Source organism: Lontra canadensis, unplaced genomic scaffold (assembly GCF_010015895.1).
Source record: "Lontra canadensis isolate GAN:19392208 unplaced genomic scaffold, GSC_riverotter_1.0 scaffold55, whole genome shotgun sequence".
Taxonomy (NCBI): domain Eukaryota; kingdom Metazoa; phylum Chordata; class Mammalia; order Carnivora; family Mustelidae; genus Lontra; species Lontra canadensis.
In genome coordinates, this window is record NW_022631049.1 from 6,613,663 (window position 1) to 6,638,073 (window position 24,411).

A 24,411-nucleotide genomic window follows, 5' to 3' on the forward strand; every position below is an offset into this window, starting at 1 on the left:
CCTGAAATCCACCTTTGATCACAAGATTAAAAACAATGGATGAGAGTGTGCCCTCTACCTGCAAAGCATTTATCAACCTTCAGCATTTGCCCTTGAGAAACATAGTTTGGACTCAGTTCCACAGGTTTCTATTTGAGCTGTTGCCCAAAGCTTACAACTTAGTTCCTTAATGTGACATAGTAACTGATAAAAGAGGACTAAAGAGCCTCTATGCTCTTCTGGCGCCCAAGTTTAGTTTTTCTCAGTTTCCTATTTGTATTGGTTGAGAAGATAGGAGTCGGTTTCACTTGATCTGTAAGGAATGAAGCTTTTCATGTTTCCCTCTCTTCTCCACGTTGACTGGAAACTCAGTGTAAAACTTAGGACTTCTCTGTAACAACTAAGAGACAATTCCCTCTTGCTTTAATTTTGCTTCCTTTAAGAACTATTTTTAACCTTTGACCTTGAACATGCAACAGGAAACAAGAGGAGGATGTAAACAATGGCGTTCAGAATTCTTTAAACTGTGCAAAAAAGGGAAAACTGTTACTGAAATTTTCATTCACCTCCTCTCAAAAAAAGGGGGATTTTAAAGAGATATTTGGGGGAATAGGCTAGCTAGAGAAACAATTTTTTTTTTTAACTTTTTAGGCAATAGTTGAATCTCAGATTCAATCAAACCAGTGGGGAATGTTTTCTGTTGTCAATAGACACAGAAATTTTCACTTTCCCTAAATAAGAGCTCCCGCTAACACATGTGAAGCATTTTGGGTAGTGACGAGCATGTTTAATGATCAATTCCTAGAATTAAAGTAGATCAATTCTCAAATGACCTGTTTTGATACGAGCCTACGACAAATAGTTGTGACCTCAAATCAGAGAAGAAACAGGTTCAGTAACTCTCAGCATCTGGCAGAGACTGGTAACAAGGTGGAGATTTGGAGAGGAGAGCTTTGTCTCTGCTTCTCGGAGTGCCCACATTTCCGCATTACAGACTGTCCCTAATTCCACTTTAGGAATCCACTGCATTCCTAAAGCAGTAACTCATAAGAGATGAAAGAGTTGAATTTCCTCAAACAAAACTTTCCACGTTTTCTGGTAGTTGTATGAGAAAATTCCTCTGCGAACACGAGAACGGATACTTCGGCTTCCTACTAGAAGTGTAGGTGAAAGACTGAACAGAGAAACTATTTCTATAAGCTCCAGCTTCTTACTTAAAACTATATGAATAGTAATAAAAGGAGACTTTTCTCTTCCAGTATTTGTGGCAAACTCTAAACAAAAACAAGTCTTTACGGGAGCCCTCTTGGACTTCCTTGGGGCAAAATTACCATCTAAGACGATAAAGGAATGACCCGGGATCAAAGGGTTATTAAGAAGAGACACCTTTGATGAAAACATTCTGAGCAAGGCTGTTTGCCCGGGCTTGTGAAAGCTACAAACCTGGTTTCAGCCATGACAGGGGCAGGATGAACTGAACCCTTTATTCTAGATCACGTGTCTCGTGGCTTGAGCCCTGTGGGGTTTTTTTTTGTTTTGTTTTTTGTTTTTTTTATTAATAAACAAGGAAATCACAGTTCTGATTTTTTTTTTCATGTTTTCATTGAAGGCACCGGCAGACGCATTGCACAAGAGGGAGTGTGACAGCTTGGCGGTGTGTGTGGGGCACGGGCACTCGAAACAGGCAGAGACATGAAAACATTCCTCCCTGTGAAGACGCCAAACGAAACTGTCCCAGGATGCATCTTGGTCTGCTTTCCACTGACCTGGAACTCGAGTGTGTGATCAGCGCTCTCCACACCGAGCAGAGCACAGTCATCACCCTAAGATTCAGAAATTCAGGACCTGGATGAAGAAGGCAGATGGAGCTGGGGGTAAGGACAACAGACTCTTAAACAGCTGAAGTTGCCGAAGACCAAGTGTCTCACAGCCACATATTTCAGCCTTATTACAACCCCAGCTTTTTGCTGAAGGTCCTCTGGAGTCCAGACTGACATCCCCTTCCACGTTTCCCACTCTTGTCTCCCACCTCAACACAGTCCTACCCACTCTGGGCCCTTCCTCCTGTCGGACTCCGCCCAGGTCACTCCCCTCACCAGGAATGGCTTCTCATCTTCCCCACTAGAAGCTGCCTGCCCACTCCTCCCGCACACAGCTCTCTCTCTTTTCCTTCTCCATTACTGCACGCCATTCTAACACGGGTCCAGACTCACACCTTCACGGAGCCTTCATAAGCTTGCATAGTTCTTCCATTGCCTGCGTATAGTTGCCTTCTATCTCGAGTAGAATAGATTTCTTAGTGCAAGATTTTACAGTTTTATATCCTCCCAGGATCTGTCATAATGAGCATCTAACACCCATGAGTGATATCCTTGCAGGTTATATGAGTATACCACTGAAAATTATAAATTCAATTTAAGGATGCCTTGTTCCCGTTTCTGGGGATCTAGAATGCTATGGTTCAAAGGGACTGCCTGCTTCTCAGAGGCCATGTCATCGTGGCAGCTGCATTGTAGTGACCTTTTTCTCTTTTATTTTGGTAGTCATCTTTAAAAGGGCCTGGCCATGGACTCATTTGTGAGCATTCATTTAGGCTCCAACACAATTTATATACATAGATTTGGACAACTTCATTCACTTATTGAACTTTTCCAAATGAAATCAGAGTATCTGGGGGTGGGGACCAAGAATCTGCATTTTAAATTCTAAGAACCAGTGATCCAGCAGGAAGGGCACATAAATAGTTAAAATACAAAAGCAATAGTCAGCTTATCTCTAGTCTGCTTGTCTAGGGTGCTGTGAGACCCGAGCAGGGAGCCTGGATGGTGCGGAAAAATCCAGAGCACTCACGGGGGCAGTGATGCCTGGATTGAACCTACAGCCTGAGCAGCAGTGTGCCAGGGCACTTGAGAAGCCGAACAAACACCCAGGGGAAGTCTTTTTGAGTCATTCACACTCAGGCAAGCTCCTAGTTAAAAACCAAATAGCATGGAGGACATGGGGAGTTAGGAGAAGGCAACTGGGGGAAATTGGAAGGGGAGGCGAACAATGAGAGACTATGGACTCTGAAAAACAATCTGAAGGGTTTGAAGAGGTGGGGGGGTGGGAGGTTGGGGGAACCAGGTGGTGGGTATTGGAGGGGGCACGGACTGCATGGAGCACTGGGTGTGGTAAAAAACAATGAATACTGTTATGCTGAAAAGAAATTTTTAAAAAATGGGAAAAAAAAAAGAAGTGGTATAGATATACAATGGAATACTATGCAGCCATCAAAAGAAATGAAATCTTGCCATTTGCGACGATGTGGATGGAACTAGAGGAGGACATTATGCTTAGCAAAATAAGTCAATCGGAGAAAGACAACTATCATATGATCTCTTTGATATGAGGAAGTGGAGATGCAACGTGGGGGTTTGGGGGGGTAGGAAAAGAATAAATGAAAGAAGATGGGACTGGGAGGGAGACAAACCATAAGAGACTCTTAATCTCACAAAACAAACTGAAGGTTGCAAGGGGAGTGGGGTTGGGAGAGGGTGGTGGGGTTAGGGACATTGGGGAGGGTATGTGCTATGATGAGTGTTGTGAAGTGTGTAAACCTGGCGATTCACAGACCTTTATCCCTGGGGCTAATAATACATTATATGTTTATTTTAAAAAAAGAAATACCTGTTTAAAAAAAAAAAAAACACTCAGTGGCTGCCTTCAGGCTTTAGGGCACATGCGCATTCACAGCTGGCCCAGCCCCCACCATCACCAGAGCACCCATCCATTCCCGCTGGGCCCTGGGGTCCATGCCTGCCCTCATGTCTGCCTTCCTCTCCTCTCCTTACTCTCTTGGCCTACTCCCCAACCCAAAGGACATCAGGACTTGCTTTACTAACCCTTATTCAAGTCAGGGTTGGACTGTCCTCCTAACAGTACCAACACCAAAGGTTTTATCACAGAGACTCACATCTACCTGTTTAGACTGTGAACTAGGGGTGTGTGCATGGTGGGGGGGCTGGAGGTGTATCCCCAGTGCCCAGTATATAAGAAGCCCTAAATTAGTGAATGGATTGAATCCTGCTCACATGAAAAAGTTAACGGAAGTATAAAAGAATGTGCCAGATTCAGGTACCTCCAGGTAGTTTACTACTACTGAGCCACAGTGAGTATGAATGACTAGGAAGAGATGAGATTTCAAAGGAAGGTTCGTGCCAAACCTGTATGGGAAGAAGGACCATGATCTTCACAGATCCTAGGAAGGCACTGAAAGGTTTCACAGGGAGGAGCTGTGTTATGAGATTCCCCAAGTTCTGTCAAGATAAGGCCAAGAGAAACCTAGGTCACAGGGCTGCTTTGCCATGATTAAGTGGAGAATACACGTAGGAAAAGGGGCACCTGGGCAGCTCAGTTGTTAAGTGTCTGCCTTCGGCTCAGGTCATCATCCCAGGGTCCTAGGATCGAGCCCCACGTCAGACTCCCTGCTCAGCTGGGAGGCCTGCTTCTCCCTCTCCCATTCTCCCTGCTTGTGTTCCCACTCTTGCTATCTCTCTGTCAAATAAATAAATAAAATCTTAAAAAAAAAAAAAGAATACATGTAGGAATGATGTAATACATTATAAAGTTCTGTGTAAAAGTGAGACCATCTTGTGAAAGTCCTATCTATGAAACCTATCAATCTTAAAGTGTTTAACTTTGGGATCCCTAAAACTGGTTGCACATTTTGGTGATAAAGGGTGACAGAAGGGCAGACATCAGGAAATACAACCACTTATTAGGGATGATGGGGAAACAGAGCATCTTGGGAAGCCATTCCCTTTCCAGAACACACCAGTTATATCCCTGGGACACTCATAAAAACCACCTACTAGGTACTGTCTACTAGAAACTGGTCTATCAGTGCTAAACTTTGTTGAGCCCATTTGTAGTGCAATGCTTCGTGTACTTATCTGATGGCAATAATCCACACCAGAGATTGAAGTCAACCAAACTGATTTCACACTTTATGCAAAGAACAGAAAACTTTTTTCCGAATATTCTTACAGCAAGCTTCCCCATCACAGGCCAGAGGGTGTTGTGTGAGAAGTCTCTGGTCGCTTACCCCAGTTCAAACCCAAGTTCAAACCCAAGCTGTCCCCCTGAGCTCCTGCCCTCTAGCCTATGGAGGCAGTGAAAGGGAGAGGAGGGGGACAGAGCGGCGTTGCAGAGGGCTTTTTATCAGCTTCTTCCAGGAATTCTGAGCACACCTCAGAGGGACTCCTGAGGCATTTCTGGTATCAGGTTTCTCAGAAGGGCTAGAGATCCGCAGATGGACATAGAGATAAAATGAGTTCTGTTCACTCCTTTGTTTCCAAGCCTAACTGAAGCAATCATGTGATCTTTGGGGGAAATAAAACATTTTTCTAAGTGCCAAGAGACCATCACAAGCAGCCAAACAGATCATTAGGACAAGGGGTGGGTCCTCAAGTAGGGCACAAGATCTCTGCCAATTTAAAGCTAGACTCCAGCTCTGACATAGGGTTAGAAGGAGTTTGCCGGACAGAGGGACGAAAGCTGAGCCCTCTAGGCAGCCTGTTCCCTCCCTCCCTCCCTCCCTCCCTGAGCCCTGCATCTTCCCACACGTGAGAGTGACTCACTAAGCGGTATTGTTCTTTATACTAACTGTCGCCCACATACCTGGGGTACAGAGTCTGCCTGCGGGACAGGCTTCACCAGCCCGGGTTCCTGAGGAAAATGGAAGAGTGGCACGTGGCAAGTTCCCAGAAACCCTCCCAACCCCCACTCACCAACCAATGCTGAGCGTGGCAGGGGGAGAGGAGGCCACAAGGTGCTTCCCGGAGAGGCAAGGTCACCCACTCACGTATATACAGAAGCACACACTACTCCCTAAGTATGAAAGGCAGGCATGTACAAATCCATGCACTGACTTTGAAGCAACGATGGTCCAAACTGGGATTCAGCTGGAATCTGGCTGGAAGAAAGAGACTGCAGGCACTAGGTCATGTTTCCTGCACTCCCTGAGCAGAGCCAGTCGTCGTGAGTCTCACGGCACCTGGGGTTCACCCAGCAAAGGTGACTTCCATCCCTGGGCTGATGGCCACAGGCCTTCAGCTCGTGTTTCTGTCAAAACAGGACACACTGCAGCAGCCAAATCCCAGAAGTGAGGTGTACCTCACCCAGACGCCTCTCTCCCCTTATTCTACCATCCAAGCAGACCAACAAAATAGACCCACATACACATACAAACTCTTCAGTGTACATGTGGGTTCAAAATACCTGTGGATTTGTCTAATTTTAGGGCTTTTTTTTTTTTTTTTTTGCTTTATTTATAACCAGTTCCCTGTGTTCCAGGCTTTAAAAATGACAGCCTAGCTCTCTGGGATGGCACACCTGGGTAGGTCAGAACTCCACACCAGATCCTCAAATGGTAAAGGCCATGGGGCCCTGCACAGGGTTCTAAGGGAGTTTAATCTCACTTCCAAAACATCACTTCCTTCTCTGGAAAAATCAGTTTTACGTATTGTACTGCCACAGTCCTTCGCCAGGTCTGATTTTGCCCCTGTGGACATTTGGCAATGTCTGGAGACATTTTTTTGGTCACAACTGGGGTGGGGTGGGGTGGTTTGCCAGTGGCACCCGGAGCTTAGAAACCAGGGAGGCTGCTAAGCACCCGACAGGGCAGAGCATGGTCCCCATGACAACAGTCATCCAACCCAGAAGGTCAACCCTGCTGCTTAAGAAACCCTGCAGTATTTGGATCCAATAGATTTCCTTTGGGGGGAAAAAGGTATTTTGTTGCTCAAAAATAAGCTTGAAAACTTCTGCTCTAGGACACCTGCCTGGACCCAAACTATTCAACAACACGATAAAGACTCTTTTGTATTGGGCTTCAAAGTCCTAAGATAGTACAGATTTTCACATCAGACATTTGCTTTTAAATTCCCATAATAGGTCTCACTGCTATAAAGAGCTAAGGCCCCATCTTTTTTTTCTACTAAACCCCGGGTGGGAATGGAGGAGCTCCAGCCACCCAGCAGGACCCAACACGAGCCTCCTACTGCACCGCTGTAGAATCTAAGTAACTTCAACCAGAGCAGGGAAGATCATATGGGGCCCAAGGGTTTGTCCTGACGGGAAGCCACGGGTGTTGGCTGCACTGCGATCAGCTCTCATCGGTCCGGCAGAGAGCCAGAGGTTAAATATATTGCTCCTTTTAGGAAGGAAAGTGAACAATGGCCCCTTCGTTTGAAACCACAATGGGAATTTAGGAAGGGGCACTGCATAATTCCCAGGATGGAAAATGGCTTGGGCTCCTGGGCTGCAGTCGCTGCTCCTGTGGGACAGACTTCAAGAGGTGCTCAGTCGTTGCTGGTTAACTGTCTAATTACTTATTCCTGTGCAAAACAAAGTGGCACCTTCTGATACCAAGTGACTAAGTGGCACCTTCTGACACCAAGCAGAAGAATAATCCCGATTCTTGGGTCAAGGGAATGAATACAGCAGTCTATCCTATCATGAAGGCTTCCTGATACTCTCAGGGTCTCCGGTGCATCTCCCAACAAACGAAAGTGACAGCCCAGGGTTAGGCTAATCCTCGCAGATATAAAGACAGAATCCATGTGACACGTCAGGCATGGCCCTCTCTCCAAGCCTTGTTTCATCGTCCATCCCACTCTCTGCCCTAAGGCCAGCAGGAGGTGGCCTTCTTACAAGAGGCCCCCCCAGGCTTCTTGCGCACTCATCACTACATGCCATGGCAAACTGTGTTTACGTAACCACCCTCCTCTCCGGGCTGAGAGGTTTTTCTTTTTTCTTTTTTTAAGATTTTATTTATTTATTTGACAGACAGAGATCACAAGTAGGCAGAGAAGCAGGCAGAGAGAGAGGAAGGGAAGCAGGCTCCCCGCTGAGCAGATAGCCCGACGTGGGGCTCCATCCCAGGACCCCGGGATCATGACCCAATCTGAAGGCAGAGGTCTTAACCCACTGAGCCACCCAGGCACCCCAGCTGTGAGCTTTTTCAAAGTAGCCTGTGTCCTGCTGCCTGGCACACCAGGGACTTAATATTTAATGGATGCATGAATGAGCTTGACCTGTCAGACATGCATCAGGTTCCCCAAAGTATGGGCCCCCCCAAACTCTGTTGGGTAGGCCAGACCCTCCCATACGCTGTACGTGCAGCTGGCAGTGTGTGAACATAAGCGCAGAACTCGCTTCAGTAAACAAAAATGAGGAACAGGATAGACCTGCGCAGATGTTAGATCTTTCTCCAGGAACCACTGCGTATGTAAAACAATTGGAGGGCGGAGAAATTCAATAAACAGCTGCCCTTTGAGGTGGCAAAAGACACACTCTCCCTTTTCAAGTGTCATCAGCGGGTCGGATGACCTTGCCTCAACCCTTTTCAGCAGAGAAACAACCCTGGTGTGGTTTCCTCATCAGTCCTTAGAAGCATCCACTAAAAAAAAAAAAAAAAAAAAGGCCTTCACACACAATAAACTGCAAACACAAACACACTTTCAACCTAGATGCTTTCATTTAACTATCAAGTCTTAGAAGATAAAGATTCAAGGGCGCCTGGGTGACTCAGTCCATTGAGCATCCAACTCTTCATTTCAGCTCAGGTCATGATCTCAGGGGCATGGGATCCAGCCCAATGTTGGGCTGTATACTCAGCGGGGAGTCTGCTTGAGATTCTCTCTCTCTTCCTCTGCTCACTCTCTCTTTCGCTCTTTCTAAAATACATAAATCTTAAAAAAAAAAAAAAGAAAGAAAAGAAAATGATTCAATCACACTATAGGCTTTTTTTTTTTTTCTTTTCTTTTTAAGAAAACTGGCTGGCTCCTGGGACCACTCCCCAGTTATGGGTCTAGAACTGCTGGGCTGAACACCTTATAAGGGAAGATGACTCCACAGGTACCATCTAAGAGTACAAAATATGTCTAACATATACACAATTAGTGTTTAGATACTTCTGTGAATTTTTTTAAATCCAATTACAGACTTCACTGAATTCATCAAATTTTGCCATTAAGTATATTAGTAGTCCCAAGAGACACGATGTCAAAACGGCTACACTTCCACAAGACTGGGAAATGAGGTAAAGGCCTTGATAACCAACCTAGGGTTAGAAACCACGAAGCCAGCCCATTGAAAGCGTTCCCTCCACTGTGCTGTACGAACAGCCCTAGAAATAAGGCTCTTTTGGTTCAACTGAGATCAGGAAAGATTGCCAAAAAGAGGACACTAACGGGGATTCTACTGGGTAAAATGGTCTGGGATGCAGACAACAGAGGGCAAGCTCTTTCAAAAAAGTCCACTCTGAGGACCAGTTTCACCTTGAGAGACTGAAGTTGCAATCACTGACGAATGAAGGGGTTGAATCCACACGCTATCCTGGACCCCAGCCCCTCCTTTTCAGGTACTAGGACTATTGAAAGGGAGAAGACAGGAGAAAGACAGAATTTCAGAGCCCTCATAAATGTCACATAGAACTATGTCCCTTTGATTTTCTAAGTGTAACAAGCTGTAGGGTAGGAACTTTCCTCTCATCCCAGAATGATAGCTGAGGACAAAAGGCACTAAGAAGCTGTAATCTAGGTTCCAAAAGCCCCCACTCATCAAGGCTTCCTGGAGATAATACCTCTAACCCAAAACACACCAATTCTGTACCACTCCCCCAAATCAGAACAAGTCTGAAAAGAGGGTGTCAGCATTAGAGGGGGTGCAAGACTATTCCCTCCCCAACCTGAAACTGGGGAGAGAAGCTCCAAGAAAATCACTCTTGAGGGACAGGCAGGGAGGAGGAAAGGAAAGGAAGGGAAAGTGAGAAGGAGGGGAGGGTAAGCTAGATCTCAGGACAAGACTTTACCCTCCTGGAAAGGGGTCAAAGGTACAAAGCTCCAGTTATAAAATAAATAAGTTAGGGAAATGTAATATACAGCATAGTGACTATAATTAATAATTAATACTGTTCTGCATATCTGGAAGTGGCTGAGTAGATCTTAAAAGTTTTCATTACAAGAAAAAATATGGCAACAGATGTTAACTAGACTTACAGTGAGTATTTCATAATATCATTATATTGTACATCTAAAACCCATATCACGTTATATGTCAATTATACCTTAAAAAATCAAACTAATATCATGTTATATGTCAATTATTTCCTAAAAAAAGAAGAGACTTTCCCCCCTTCTTCACTCCAAGCAGCTGGGCCACAGCTGGGGCAGGTGAGCCAAGGAGGCCGCAGCAGAATGTGACTTAAGTTTTCAAAATGAACATGATTCAGTCTAGATCACTACATGAGAGTGCCCATCAACTGATGAATAAACAAAATGTGGTATTTACACACAGTGGAGTATTATTCCACCTTAAAAAGGAAGTTCTGACACAGGTAAACCTTGAGGCCATCATGCTGAGTGAAACAAGACAGTTACACAAAGAAAATACTGTATGATTCCACTCAGATTCCCAGGGCAGTCATTTACAGACAGAAAGAATGGTGGCTCCTAGGGAGCAGGGGGGAGAGGAGATGGGAATTTATTATTTAAGGCATACAGTTTTGGTTTTGTAAGAATTCTATTCAGCTTCAAAAAGTTCTGGAGATGGTGGTGGCCATCGTACAACAAAGCAAATAAAATAAATACCACTGAAATGTATACTTAAAATGGTTAAGATGGTAAATTTTAATGTTATGTGTATTTTACCATCACTACTATCAGAAGGCAGTGACAAATGTGTTAATTAACTAGGTGGTAGGAACCCCTGACAATATAGATGTATACCAGATCACTGCAGACTTTAAACATCTTGCAAATTTGGCCAACTGTACCTAAATGAAGCAAAAAAAAAAAAAAAAACCCTGAAAAAAAACAAAAACCATATAACAGGATAGTTATAGATTTGGCCCAATATAGCGTAAAGGAATCCACTACCCAAAGGGGAAGAAGATTTCACATAATATAATATAAAGTAAGTGCTGTTAAAAGAATTCCTATAAACATCCCCAGCAAGAATCCTCATTAAATGGATTCCATATCCTCATCTTTTATTGGCTAATCTTGTCCCCTAGCTCTCCTTCTGGCTGGAAATAAAAGTCTGGATAAAACCTCTTCCAAAAATACCATTTCTGACATAATGTCAAAGTCAGAGGGCTGGAGGTTCTGCAGATGCTTGTTAAAGTGGGAAATGGTTGGAACCACTTATCCTACCTTCTCTTGCCCTCACTTTGTATGCTCATGTACCAGCATGTCGAGTGCTGGTGTACAGAGCTACACAACAGAACGCTAACTTCAGATTGCTCTTGCTTTCGCTGGAGACACAAAACACACAGGTGGAGGAAATGTGTGGGGTTCAAATTTGGGTGTCCAGGAGAAGAGAGGCAGCAATGAGAGAAATGGAGTATGCAGAAGGGACTGATCGGAGATGAAAATGATGACTGGGGTTGGAGCCGTAGGTGTTTGAAAGATACCACAGAACCAGGGTTTATGGGAAGAAATGAGTGCAAAGGTAATAACTGACAGTCTCTCTTAAGATTTAAGACCTGAGGATGGGTGTCCACTTTTAAGACCTAGAATGAGCAACAGAGGCCCATTTAGGACATAGAGAAAGGACAAAGAGATGGGAGGAGGATCAGAATAGTGCAGCACCTCAGAGCGGGGGAATGCTTTTCGTCATCATATTCAACAAAACATGGGAAGAGAAGATGCACGTGTTTGCTAATTCAAAGAATGAATGGACACAAGGTGGGAGTGCCCAGCATATGACTGGATACAGGAAGCTGATACTCACGAGAGAGATCTAGGCTGCAGATGTGGATGTAGGGGCAGAGAGCAACAGGCAGAGCGAAATCCCCAGATGAAAACAGATCCTCAGGGATGTGAGTGAGGACAGCACTAGGCTGAACACTGACCCTGAGAATACAAACTGAAAGGAGAGGGAGAGAAGCCCAAAGATACAAAGAAGAAAGAGTCAGGGAGATCCAAAGATGATCAGTAGACTTCAGAAGTCACAAAGTGTAGGGCCGTGAGGTGCGGGGAGTGATAAGCCTTATTGTATGCACCGGAAATGTCCAGTAAGATGAGGACCAAAAGCTGCTGACTGGACGTGGCACTACAGATATCCTTGGTGACTTCATCAAGAGCTACTTGGGTAGAATGATGGCGAAGGAAGTCAGAAAGCTGTGGTAGGACTTGGAGGAGAAAACAGAAGGCAAAGAAGTGGAGAGAGTACACAGACTATACTCTCAAGATATTTGGATGAAAAAGAGGAAATGGATTGGAATTACCCTTGCAGGTGCTGGAGGACTTTTAGGGTGTGGAGGCTTGGCATGTTTACAGGTTGGGAAAAGCAACCAAGAGTAAGGGAAATGGAGAAGTTAGAGGTAGGGAAACAAGGTCCTTGAAGAAGCACCAGTCTTTGGCAAAAGGACAACTATCCTCTGGGACAGAGGTTAAGGGATGAGAATGGGTGGGAGTATAGATAAGGTCAGGAGAAGGATGTAGTTCTCCCTCACATCTGTGGGGATCTGTTTTTGGGAGCCTAGCTGGTTTAGTTGGTAGAGCATGTGGCTCTTGATCTCAGGATCATGAGTTCAAGTCCCACGTCAGACATAAAGCTTACTTAATTTTTTTTTTCTAAATATGGGGATCTGTTTTCATCTGGGGATTTCACTCTGCCTGTGGCTCTGTACTCCTACATCTATGTCTATAGCCCAGATCCCCTATTCTCTCTTTCTATCTCTCTCATGCCAAGGAGGTCACACCTGATACGATTTTCTTGATTACATAGGAAGCAAGGCCACCGGCTTAGAATGAAGACACAGGGCAAAATGGGGACTTAAAAATAATAGTGAAGTTTAGTCATCATTGAATTGAATGAGAGAAGGAGCTGTAGGTGCTGAGGACCACCACTCAGAATTCAGAGTGGTGATTTAGGATCTCAGAAGGAGATTAAGCAGAACCAAATACAGCAGCAAGATCACAGTGGAACCTTGCTGAGAAAGGCCTGGTACATTTTGTACTTAGGAGGTATCTGAACAAGAGAGAATCAGAGACTGAGAAGAAAGGGAGTGGTGAGGAGTAAATACAGAGTATTTGTTAAGATGCTCGGATACAAAAGAAGGAAAGAAATGGGATGGTCGCCAAGGATCAAGTGAAGAATTTTTTCTTCCCATCAATATCACCAAAGGAGAAGCAACCAAGGGAGACTCAGGGACTGCACAAGGTATAAGTCAGACAAGTGAGAAAGCAAGAATATGTTAAGAGGGCAAAGAAATGGATCTGCCCAGGAACACGTTAGAGTCTCTGTGAGAGAAAGGGTTCCCCGGCAACTGGCAGAAAGGCAGACAGGCGACGGCCATACAAGGAACAGGGATACATATAGATGCGCGTCATTGCAGGATTTTTCTCAGCAGACTACAGAACCAGAATTGGTTCTATAGTCTTTGGATGAGAAAAAAGGATGGGCTTATAGGTATGAAGGTTTTGAAGTGCCTGAAAAACCCACAAGAAGCAAAGTAAGACTTTTGCTGGGTCCCTGGGTATGCAGAGAAGATATACACCAATGGATCCAGCAGCATTCTTTGTCCCAGAAGTAGCATTGTGAGATACTGCTGAGGTCTGGCATGGGCATGGCAGGCATGAAGGAAGGTAAAGGGTCAACTAACTTCTAGGCATCACTGAGTTAGCACTGCAGTAATGACCCTGGGGTCTGGGCTCAAGAGACTACCGAGTGGACCAGGAAGAGCTTAGGAATCAGATCCATCAGTAAGGCCAGGTTTCAGTCATGTGGATTTGGCAAACGTAACGTAAGGATTAGCAACATGAGGACTGATTGAAAAACGTGCCCTGTTTGAGATCTAATTGGTTTCTTTTTTTTTTTTTTAAATCTTTCATCTCTGTCTTTAACTTCTGAACATAAGGAATGGTTATCATAACTGTCTTAATGTCCTGTCTGCTAACTCTAAGATCTGTGTTAGTTCTGGATTGCTTTCAACAGATTGATTTATCTCCATTACAAGCTGTATTTTCTTGCTTCTTCACACGCCTGGTAGTTTTTGACTGGATGCCAAACGTTGTGGATTCTACCTGTTAAGTGATGGATAGTTTTGAATTCGCAGAAATATTCTTGCGTATTGTTTAGGGGCACAGTTAAGTTACATGGGAATAGTTGGATCCTTTCAGATCGTGCTTCTTAGGTTTGCTAGGTGGGCCAGACCTGTGCTCAGTCCGGCTGGTTATGTCCCACTGGGCAGCCAAGGCCCTTCTGTATATTCAACACAATGCTCTGTGAATCTGGAGTTTTCCAGTCTAGCTGGTAGGAACAGGCATCATCCGTGGCCCTATGTGAGCACCAGAAATAATTCTCTCTGATCCTTTTGGATGGCTCCTTCCCTGGCCTCAGGTAGCTTCCTTAAACTGATCAGCACCCAGCTGAATACTCAAGGAGACACCTTATACATCTCTGGGATTTCTTTCTCTGGGCAACTGTCTCCTTCCTGGTATTCTACCCTGTGTCCTCCAGCTGCCTTACTCTTCCTGGACTCAGATCCATCTCCCCAACTCAGGAAGCCCACTGGGCTCCACCTGAGAGAGGGGAGGAGAGAGCATCCAAGAAAATGAGGGAGCTGCCAAAGGAGCAAGGTGGCCACCAACAGTCCCCACCATTATACTTCATGGTCAAAATGGTGCTAGAAGCAGGAAGCAAGCACCCAGACCTGGACTCTGTTTGCCTTCATAGGCAGCAACCCCTCCCCCAGGCCCTGACAGGAAAAGAGCCTTTAAGATACCTTGGTGATACCTGTCAGGTTTCCCAGAAACAGTTAAGCCTGCCTTCAGCCCTTCCGATTGATAGTGTTCCACCTGCCAGCCCCACGGAGTTGAGAGGCTAACCCCAATCCACGCAAAAATTGTTATTCAATGTACATTCCTCCTTCACGTGCAACAAAACTGTGATTTTGCCTCCAACATATGCAGGACATATTTTAATTAATAATTAAGTACTAGATTTAAAATGGATTCTCACTTGAACAGAACACCACCTTTAACTGAAGACCGAATTGGGTGGTGTGTCAGCCCTAAACAAAGCAAACCGCAGGCAAACAAAGCCTGCTTATGGGCTCAAACAAGGGACACCATCTGGTAACACAAAGAAAACCAAGCCTGTGAGATTAAAACCGCCAAAACCAGCACACACTTTAACTTGTAATTTAATAAACTAAGGCAAATATTTGGGGAGAGACCAATGCTATAAAAATGTTGCACCAACTGCAATCTGTGGATAAACAACAAAGTAAACAACCAGGGTGGCTCCAAGTCGATGGGCAGCACTAAGGTCAGGCTGACCGCCAGACCTAACGATATCCTCACGCTGGGACGAAGGCGGGAGACTGGGGGCCAGTGCTGCCTGACAATTTACAATGCCCACCCTGGCATTTAACAGTCGATCCTCTAGGGATAAGAATTTAACAGTAGGGGCGCCTAGGTGGCTCAGTGGGTTAAAGCCTCTGCCTTCGGCTCAGGTCATGATCCCAGGGTCCTGGGATCGAGCCCCACATCGGGCTCTCTGCTCAGCAGGGAGCCTGCTTCCCTCCGACCTCTCTCTGCCTGCTTCTCTGCCTACTTGTGATCTCTGTCAAATAAATAAATAAAATCTTTTTTAAAAAAAGAAATTAACAGTAAATAGTTCATATAATCTGCTCTTAAAACACACCTTTCTTTCCGGGACCTAGAAATTTCTTGTAAATATTAACTCATTCATCTTAACAGAGCTGTTGGAAGAACGCACTCATTGCCATTGTTTATCTGTGCTGTAAGAACTAGCCGACCGTGGGGGCTTGTTTCCCGTGTGATCCCAAAGAGTAATTCCCTGGACCCACTGCTCCAATTGTCATGCTAGACAGGGGAATGGGCCACTAATCCTTATCTGTTGTCCTATCAACATTCCTAGGAAGCACCCATGACTAGGGCTGGTCTACACAAACACACACACACACCACAGTCCATGATACAGTCAGTCCTCACAAGGAGATGGCAGCCAACATCAGTCTAGGCAATATCTAGATCCTTGAGGATGTTCCTTTAGGGGAAAGTGTAGCATTGGCTCTAATGGGCAGATTCAGGAATAGGGGCAACATATACTCCCAAGGGCCCAGCATTCAGGAAACGGACACAGTAGTCATCCTTCCACACATTCTCTCCCACCCATAGCTTCACAGACGGTAATCCCTACCAAAAGCACTACAACACACACACCAGGATGTACTTTGCACCCTCCCAGAATATGACATACATATGAAGTTCAACTGCTGTGTTGGATTTGAAACAATGGCCGAGAAAAGGGGTTTAAGTCATCATAGTTTTCCCAGTATCTCTTAGATGATTCACCACAAAATACGTGGGGTAACTTGGGTATGGATTCCCTTCCAAATGGGCAGGCACATAATCTGCATTAGGTCCTAACACAGCCCTTTGCAGGTGTACACGTTGGTATGATTCATGTAACCTTCACAGTAATCCTAGGGGTAGATGCCACTAGCCCCATGCTTGACATATAAGGACACCATTGCTCAAAGCCACACAGCTAGGAAGGACAGGAAGCAGAGCTGGGTCCCTCTGATCTAAAGCTGATGCCCTTCCACCACCCACCCCACATCTCTAGCACAGTAAGAATCCCCAGTAGCAATTTCCAGGGGATTCTGTCCATAAGGTTCCGTTAAGGACAGGATTAACACTAACACCAGGAAATAAGTTTGGGGGCATTCATGAAGTTGGAGGCCTCACTACAATTGACATATTATCTAAAATGCTTGACTTATTTCCTGGATTAGAAAAACAAAAACAAAACAAAGATTGCTCTCCCTACCCTTCCTCCAAAACTCCCCAGAATAGTAAGACGGCCTGACCCCAAACTGGAAGCCGAAGTGCCCCCAGGCTGGGCTGGGATGCTGATGGTGCAAGAGAAGAATGTTGACGGCATTCAGTAAAGCACAAGTGTTTTTTGGTTGACTCCAGCAAAGAAGGGATCCTTCCCCTCAAAAGACAATGAAAAGCGCCACTGTAGCTACTACAGCACGAGCTGAACACACACACTGAGTGCTCAGATCCGGGCTGAGACCGGAGACATGGAGCTTAAGTCAGAGGCGATTCGGACGACAAGCGGTTCTGGGGAAGGTGGTTCTGGAGAGCCCTGCCCTGTGTGAAGAGGTCACGATGGGAAACTCCAGAAATACTGTAGGATGCCATGTACAAAACAAAACTGGGCTCTGGGCCATATGCATCCATGAGCAGTTCATGATCCCTGTTGGGAGAAAGAGGACACAGCCAGCAAGCAGTCAGGACTCTGCATATTAGAGAGGCGGGCCATAAAGACTGGACTTAGGGTGACCATTCGCAAAGGCAAGGACCAAGAATGTAGGAATTGGGGGCCTCCATGGGGACACGCAACACCTGAGGCAGAGGCATGAGACAAGACATGACCAGTCACAGGCCTGCTTGGGGAGGGTTGTGAAACTTTCCTCTCTGCTTCCCGGCTCCCACAGGGTCCTCCCTGAGGCGCTAGCGGGAAATACCAGAGTCCAACTGAATCATCATGTATTAATATATTTAACAAAATTGATGAGCATTCGTTCTCTCCCAGAGTTAAGCTTCAGTCTTTGTCAGTGAAGCCTTCCTAAAGTCCTGTGTGAGAAAGAATCCCTCCAGGGCAGATTTTTTATTTTATTTTATTTTTTATTTTTTTAGTTACGAAAATATCACCACAAGGCTGAGAACAGTTCCATGACCTTTAAAAGCAATCACTTCCATCAACTCTAGACAACCATTAATTTACTTCCTGTCTCCATTGCTTTGTCTATTACAGACAGTTCGTATTAATGGAATCATACAAAAACTATGGAAAGCTTCATGAATTTGCCTGTCATCCAGGTGCAGGGGCCATGCTAATCTTCTCTGTGTCATTCCTATTTTAACATATATGCTGCCGAAGCAACCCGCCCAGGTGGATTTTAAGTAAGATGGTGGTACCCAGATATGGAGTCCCTTCTACAGAATGGCATCCCAACAACTTACGTAAAACCTACTATACCCAAACTCATCATCTGAGTTTTCATGACCCAAATCCCCATAATGGTGATATTGCTATAGGTAACCTTAATGCCAAAGAATAAAAATAGTCATGAAGGAATAGACTGAGCATTTTTAAATTAGTCCCTTCTCTGACATTCTTTCCTGCTTAAAACCACCCTGCTCCCGCCCTCCATGTGAATGGTTTGCTGGTCTCGCTTTCTGAGTATTAGAGACATCCCATGCAACAATTCATGCAATAAAAACCAGTACCAGATAAAAGTGAGATCGTGCCGCTGATGCAGGTCATGAAATTGACGGACAAGCTACTCCAATCACAGCAAACCCTTGACCTACTAAATCCAGGTGTAAGTCCATCACCACTGAAGAAAAATCAACAGGGATGGAGCCATGCCCCGGCCTTTGGAAAAACTGAGGATGCCTTCAAATATTTCTGCAAATAACCCTCTTCACAACAGTGTTGAGAAAGTCATCATGAAGTCGAAATGTTATGTTATCAGGACTTCACACCAGTCAGGAAAAGTACGCAACTGAATTATTTGATCTGTTCTTGGTTCTAAGAATTAGCATAAAGGTGTCACTTCACCTAAACGCTGATAAATATAAGAAGAAAGGAACTGACTTGCATGATTTCTGTCATAATTTTTAAAGGCAGAGAACCAATCAAAACTTTTAAAATATATATTTTTAAACTGTTGGCTTCCATTGTAACTGGAATCACTCTAAATTGCCTTTTCCTGATCCCAGCTACTCTAAGAGAGGGAAATGCCTATAACTTATCTTCAGTCCAACGGCTGACAGGTAGCACAGGCAACATTCCCAGCCTGCTTTTACCACTTTCAAGCCTGGCTTGAGTCTCAGCATTAGTACTGAGTGTTTGCAGACATTAGCAAGGCCCTTAGACTCTCAGTCTCATTTTCTCCTCCTAAAACACAGGAACTGTAACCTGACCTAGCTTTTTAAAAAGCTCTTAAAAAAAAAAAATTTTTTTTTTTGGTGTTTTGTCAACTCTTAAAAGACTATACCAAAGTAATATACTCCCTTCTGTGTTTTTTTTTCTACTTTTTTTTTTTTTAATTTAGCAAACCTTCCAGTTGCTAAAACTTTCCATTAATCACATTAGATATAATTTGGGATGCAACAGGGGTGTTGAAACTTGGTCAACCTTTAGAACTAGCCAAGGCATTATTAGGAATCTGTTTCTCTTCCCCAGAGATTCTAATTCAGTCTGAGGCCTGAGAATCCTTAGTTTTCAAAATTCTCAAGTGATTTCACTGCTCTAGAATAGATCCTCTCTTGCCATCTCCTAGTTTTTAAAGACCCTATTTTCAATAATTGGTAAATCCCAACCCAAGGACTCAGATATTGGAAGTATACTAATTTACACTAAATAGGAAGTATCATCAAAATTCAATATGAACTAAGCTTCTAAAAGTTATATAGTAAGTCCCTACAATGTGCCCAGGTCACGCTCCAATCTATTTACCTCCCCAGATGTTTACCAGATGGATCACTAACATTTATTCAAACTTCACAACAAATGATAGTTCCCACCAAATTCAAGAACGGAAGACTCCAGCTAAGCCCAAGTTTTCCATGTTTCAAGTGGGTGAGGTGCATCAGAGTAATGTCTTAACAACCCACAGATAGAACTGAATTACAGCTAATTATACTGAGAGGTGCATGAACTCGTTCTAGATCTCCAAACAGTCGTTTTGAACTTTTAATGCTTTCTTAAGCTATGTAATGGATCCTAATTTAGCTTAGAACAATCACTATGGAGTTCACAGAACTTGGGAAAGTCTTCATGATGAACTTAAAATAGTTTAGGCTTTAGCAACTTACATTAAATCATTGCTGTTGTCTTTTTTTAAGATTGTATTTGAAAGAGAGTGTGAGCGGGCAAGAGGGAGCTGGTAGGGAGGGGTGGCAGTGGCAGGAAGGGGGCAGGCAGAGGAAGAAGCAAACTCCCAGCTGAGCAGGGAACCTGAGGTGGGGCTCAATCCCAGGACCCTAGGATAATTACCTGAGCCGAAGGCAGATGCTTAACAACTGAGCCACCCAGGCGTCCCACACTAAATCATTGTAAATGGATGTAATATGGTGCTCTTGAAGACCCTCTCCAAAGGAGACAAGATTATGCTCTATCAGCCTGCATCAAATATAGGTGAACTTCACCTAAGCAACAAGGCATGTTCCTGAATAGGGAGGTGACATTAACAGGGAACTGACTTTGTGCCAGCAATGATGCAGGGCACCTCCCCAGGACCTCACAGCCCAGCTCCCGTCCTCCCCTGCAACTCTCACTCACCAACCATTCCCTGCCCCCTCACTTAGGGTCTTTGTAGTTCCTGTTCCCTCCTCCCCCAGACAGCCCCAGGGTCCACTCCCTCCCTCCCTTCAGCTTTCTGGCTCAAAGGTCATCTGATAGGAACAAAACAACACACCCAGCCCTCCTATTTGTCCTGACTCTGCCTTATTTCTTCATAGCACTTACCACTTGGGCTATTACATTAATTTATCTAATAGTTTGTTTCCTCCTGCACACTGAATTTTGAATTCTATGAGAATAAACCAGTGTCATGAATAAGCGTATATATGCATACTTCACATAATGTCACACATGAATACTCTGTGTGTACATATGAAGAGTCCTTTTGATCCACAGGACCCAAGTGGTCGTAATCTAGAAGTATCGCTCAACCCAGTCCATTCTGCAACCGAATGTAAATTCATAGAGGTGGAAACTGATTTTCTCCAAAACAATTTGAGAAATAAATCGCTACTTATGAAAATCTAAGGCAGTCTCTGACATATGCAAAGAACATGCCTGCAAACTCAGGCCGCGGAGCCCTCACACACACACTCATCCTCTCCACCTCCAGCAGGGAGTCCTTCAGCACTGACCTGAGACCCTAGAGAGATATCTCAAACACCAGAATGAAATCTTGATGCTCAAGACAAGTTTCAGGGGAGAAGGGAAGAAAAAGGTCTTCCTTCTCTCTCCCTGCCCACTGACATGGGGCAGTACTGGGACAGACCTCAAGAAAAAGGATTCCAGGATAACTGGCTGTTCATTTGAAACAGAAAGAGCACAGATCAGGGGCCACGAGAAATGAGATTGGAGCTCAATGAAAATGCACTCTGGAGCAATTAATTTTTCTATCAAAAAATTAACTTATTTCTATTTTACCTAAATCTCGGTTCCACTGAGAGAGTACCACATTAATGTAATTTCATCCAAAAAAAAAAAGAGAAGTTTGAGAAAATTAAGAAACTAGTCAGACTCTGTTTCCAAGAACCTTGATATCAAAGGAGCATGCTAGTTAATAAGCCAGTGCCCCATGAAGCAAATCTACTGATACTTCTGTCCATAGACCTCGGAGCTATTTTTTGAGGTTCAGCTTTTAGTGCTCACACCTCTGACCACTGGCTCTGAAGGGCTGTGACTGCCTTGTTCTGCTCCAATCAAGCAAAGGTGCAGCATAAAGCTACCCAGAACAGCCATCTCCAAAGTTAGAAACCACCATAGGCTTCTGGTTGTTCAGGTGTTACTTCCTGACCTTCCTATTTTTATGAGAAAGGGCCTGTGACAAAAACTGGCTGAAAAAGTTCACTGCAGAGTAAAAATAATTAGAAAAACGGGATTACGGTTTCAAAAAATAGCTGAATTATTCTGCTGTCCATAGGACCCGTCACCCAACATCAGTCCCCAATACAACATACAGAAGTATGTGTCAGTTCCTTCTTTCTGTAGTCACTAAATTAAAAGTGCTGGACTTCTGAAAAAAAAAAAAAAAGATAAAGGGAAAAATTAAACTATGTATGAATTCTAAAAATAATTTGGTCTCAGGACCCTTTTGTAGTCTTAATTAAAGATCCAGAGTTTCGGTTTATATGGATTTTATGGATATTTGCCTATTTGAAATTAAAACTGAGACATTTAAAAAGAGTCACTTAACCCATCACATGACAACATAAGTAACATCTTTATGAGAACTGATATTTCCCAAAACAAAAATAAATAAGAGTGATATCGTTTTACAATTTTGTAAGTCTAACATTTGACTTTAATGGCAAGCTGGATTCTTCTATCTGCTTCTATGTTCAGTGTGCTGCAGTGTTGTTTTAGTTGAAGTATATGAATAAAACCCAGCTTTACACAGAGTAGTTGAAAAAGAGACTGTTTTAAGAGCATTTTTTTAAAATATTTTATTTATTTATTTGACAGACAGAGATCACAAGTAGGCAGAGAGACAGACAGAGAGAGAGGAGGAAGCAGGTTCTCTGCTGAGCAGAGAGCCCGATGTGGGGCTCGATCCCAGGACCCTGGGATCATGACCTGAGCTGAAGGCAGAGGCTTTAATCCACTGAGCCACCCTGGCGCCCCTTAAGAGCATTTTTTAGAGAACTGTGAGTATTGTTTGATACCTCATCAAACTGGACAAGTGGTAGTTCTTTAAAACTTAGTTGCAGTGTGAAATCTAAAACCGTAATCAATAAGCTTTTCATACTGTTAGAGTAAATCCACTAGTCTATCTTATACTTTCCAATGGATCCTTGACACACACATATGGTTTTGTAACATCTTGTACTGGTCATTTTGAAAATATATGTTCACTGAGTTATGCAAATCTTCTTCCAAATGTTGACCTACTTTACTATACAATATTTAAAGATCACAATTGTTAATTAATATCAACAACAAACTCATGAGAAAAGTCTTTCCAAAATTCTAATTATGGCTTGGAGGATCCGATTTTATCATTGGTATCAAATATTCTGTTGTCTCCTTGAAATAAGAGGCTCACTTTGTCCATTTTTAAGAAAATGCCTGAGAAACTCCTTAAACTTCATTACCATAGTTTGTCATTCTTACAAGTAAAAATGTTGTTCCACAAAGAAAAACTGACTACCTCAGCTAACAACCCAATCATAAAAGTGGTTTTTTTGAGCCATGATAGTATTTCAGTACATAGCAGAAGTGCTTTATGAATAATTCCCATTTTATCACACAGATTATAAAGATATATAGTCAAACATTGAGCTTAATAACACTGATAATGCTTACTGCTTCAACAAAGATATTCTTTATTTTATTTTATTTTATTTATTTGACAGAGCAAGAGAGGTCACAAGTAGGCAGAGAGGCAGGCAGAGAGAGAAGGAAGCAGGCAGAGAGAGGAGGAGCTCAGCTCTCTCACTGAGCAGAGAGCCCGATATGGGGCTTGATCCCAGGACTCTGAGATCATGACCTGAGCCGAAGCAGAGGCTTAACCCACTGAGCTACCCAGGTGCCCCTCAACAAAGATATTCTTAAATGAAACTACTTTTTTTTTCCCCTGCAATTGTCTGGCAATGAAGACAACACTGGCTACACTGTTGACTGCACAGTTTGGTGCCTTGATTCATGCCAAGGCGCCAGCAGTTTTACCCATCATTTCTTTTGCACCATTGAGCCAACGTCAATACATTAAAAAGGGCAAAAAACATCTTAGGATTATAAAAAGAATAGTTTTGACCTCCTGAAAATATCTTTGGAACCCTTAGAGGGCCACTCTAAAAAGGGCAAAAAACATCTTAGGATTATAAAGGGAATAGTTTTGACCTCCTGAAAATATCTTTGGAACCCTCAGATGTCCACAGGACCCCACTTTGAGAACCAATGGAAACATTCTGAACAAAACCATCAACAGTCCATTAAAGTAAGAGAAGTAGTCAGGACGAAGCCAATGATGATCGGGTTATAACTACGCAAATATAGCTATCATACCTTAAGCTGAACTGACTTATTTTTTTAATTCCTTCCAAGTCCTAGTTTAAGATCTGCCTTAAAGGAACCTTCTGATAATCATGGTAAAGCTTGAGCAACTCTCAAGTTCAACCTTTCCAGAACTCTGATCCACACCTGACCTCCAAGAAGATGGCGGCTTTCCCAGGTGAATATCCATCTTTAGGTTTAAAAACAAGGAACCTAAGGGAAGCTTTGCAAACACAGACCATCCCAAAAGATGACACAACTCTGAGGAGGGTGAGATTATACCACCTAGAGGTTTGTTTTCTTCTAAGGCAGAATAAAGAGAAACCACAAGACGCCTCCCAGACAGCTGGGTGGCCTAGAAGGATTCTGGACCGCCACCCCACAGGCGGAGCTGTGCGTGGGTCTGCCACATCCTCTCCAGGAGATCACAACACCATCAGTGTCTCCATGCTGGATTCACCATTTGCACAGTGAGCATCACATCAGCCTCAGAAATTTGGTGTGGGGAGCAAACGACGTAAGATATGGGATGGCATGAACATTGGTCACCAATTTGAGGGTAAGAGGCCATCCTGCTTTCAGAAAGAAAATAAAATAAGGGCT

At 43.8% G+C, this 24,411-nt stretch overlaps 1 protein-coding gene and 1 non-coding gene across 2 annotated transcripts in view; both read right to left on the reverse strand.

Annotated features, from left to right (window-relative positions):
- PRKCH (protein kinase C eta) overlaps nucleotides 1–24,411 on the reverse strand; it is a 225,851-nt gene that overhangs the window by 123,998 nt on the left and 77,442 nt on the right. The gene's annotated exons all lie outside the window — the stretch shown is intronic.
- LOC116878142 lies at nucleotides 17,850–17,952 on the reverse strand. The gene has a single exon (XR_004384775.1). It is a non-coding gene; the product is annotated as a U6 spliceosomal RNA (small nuclear RNA).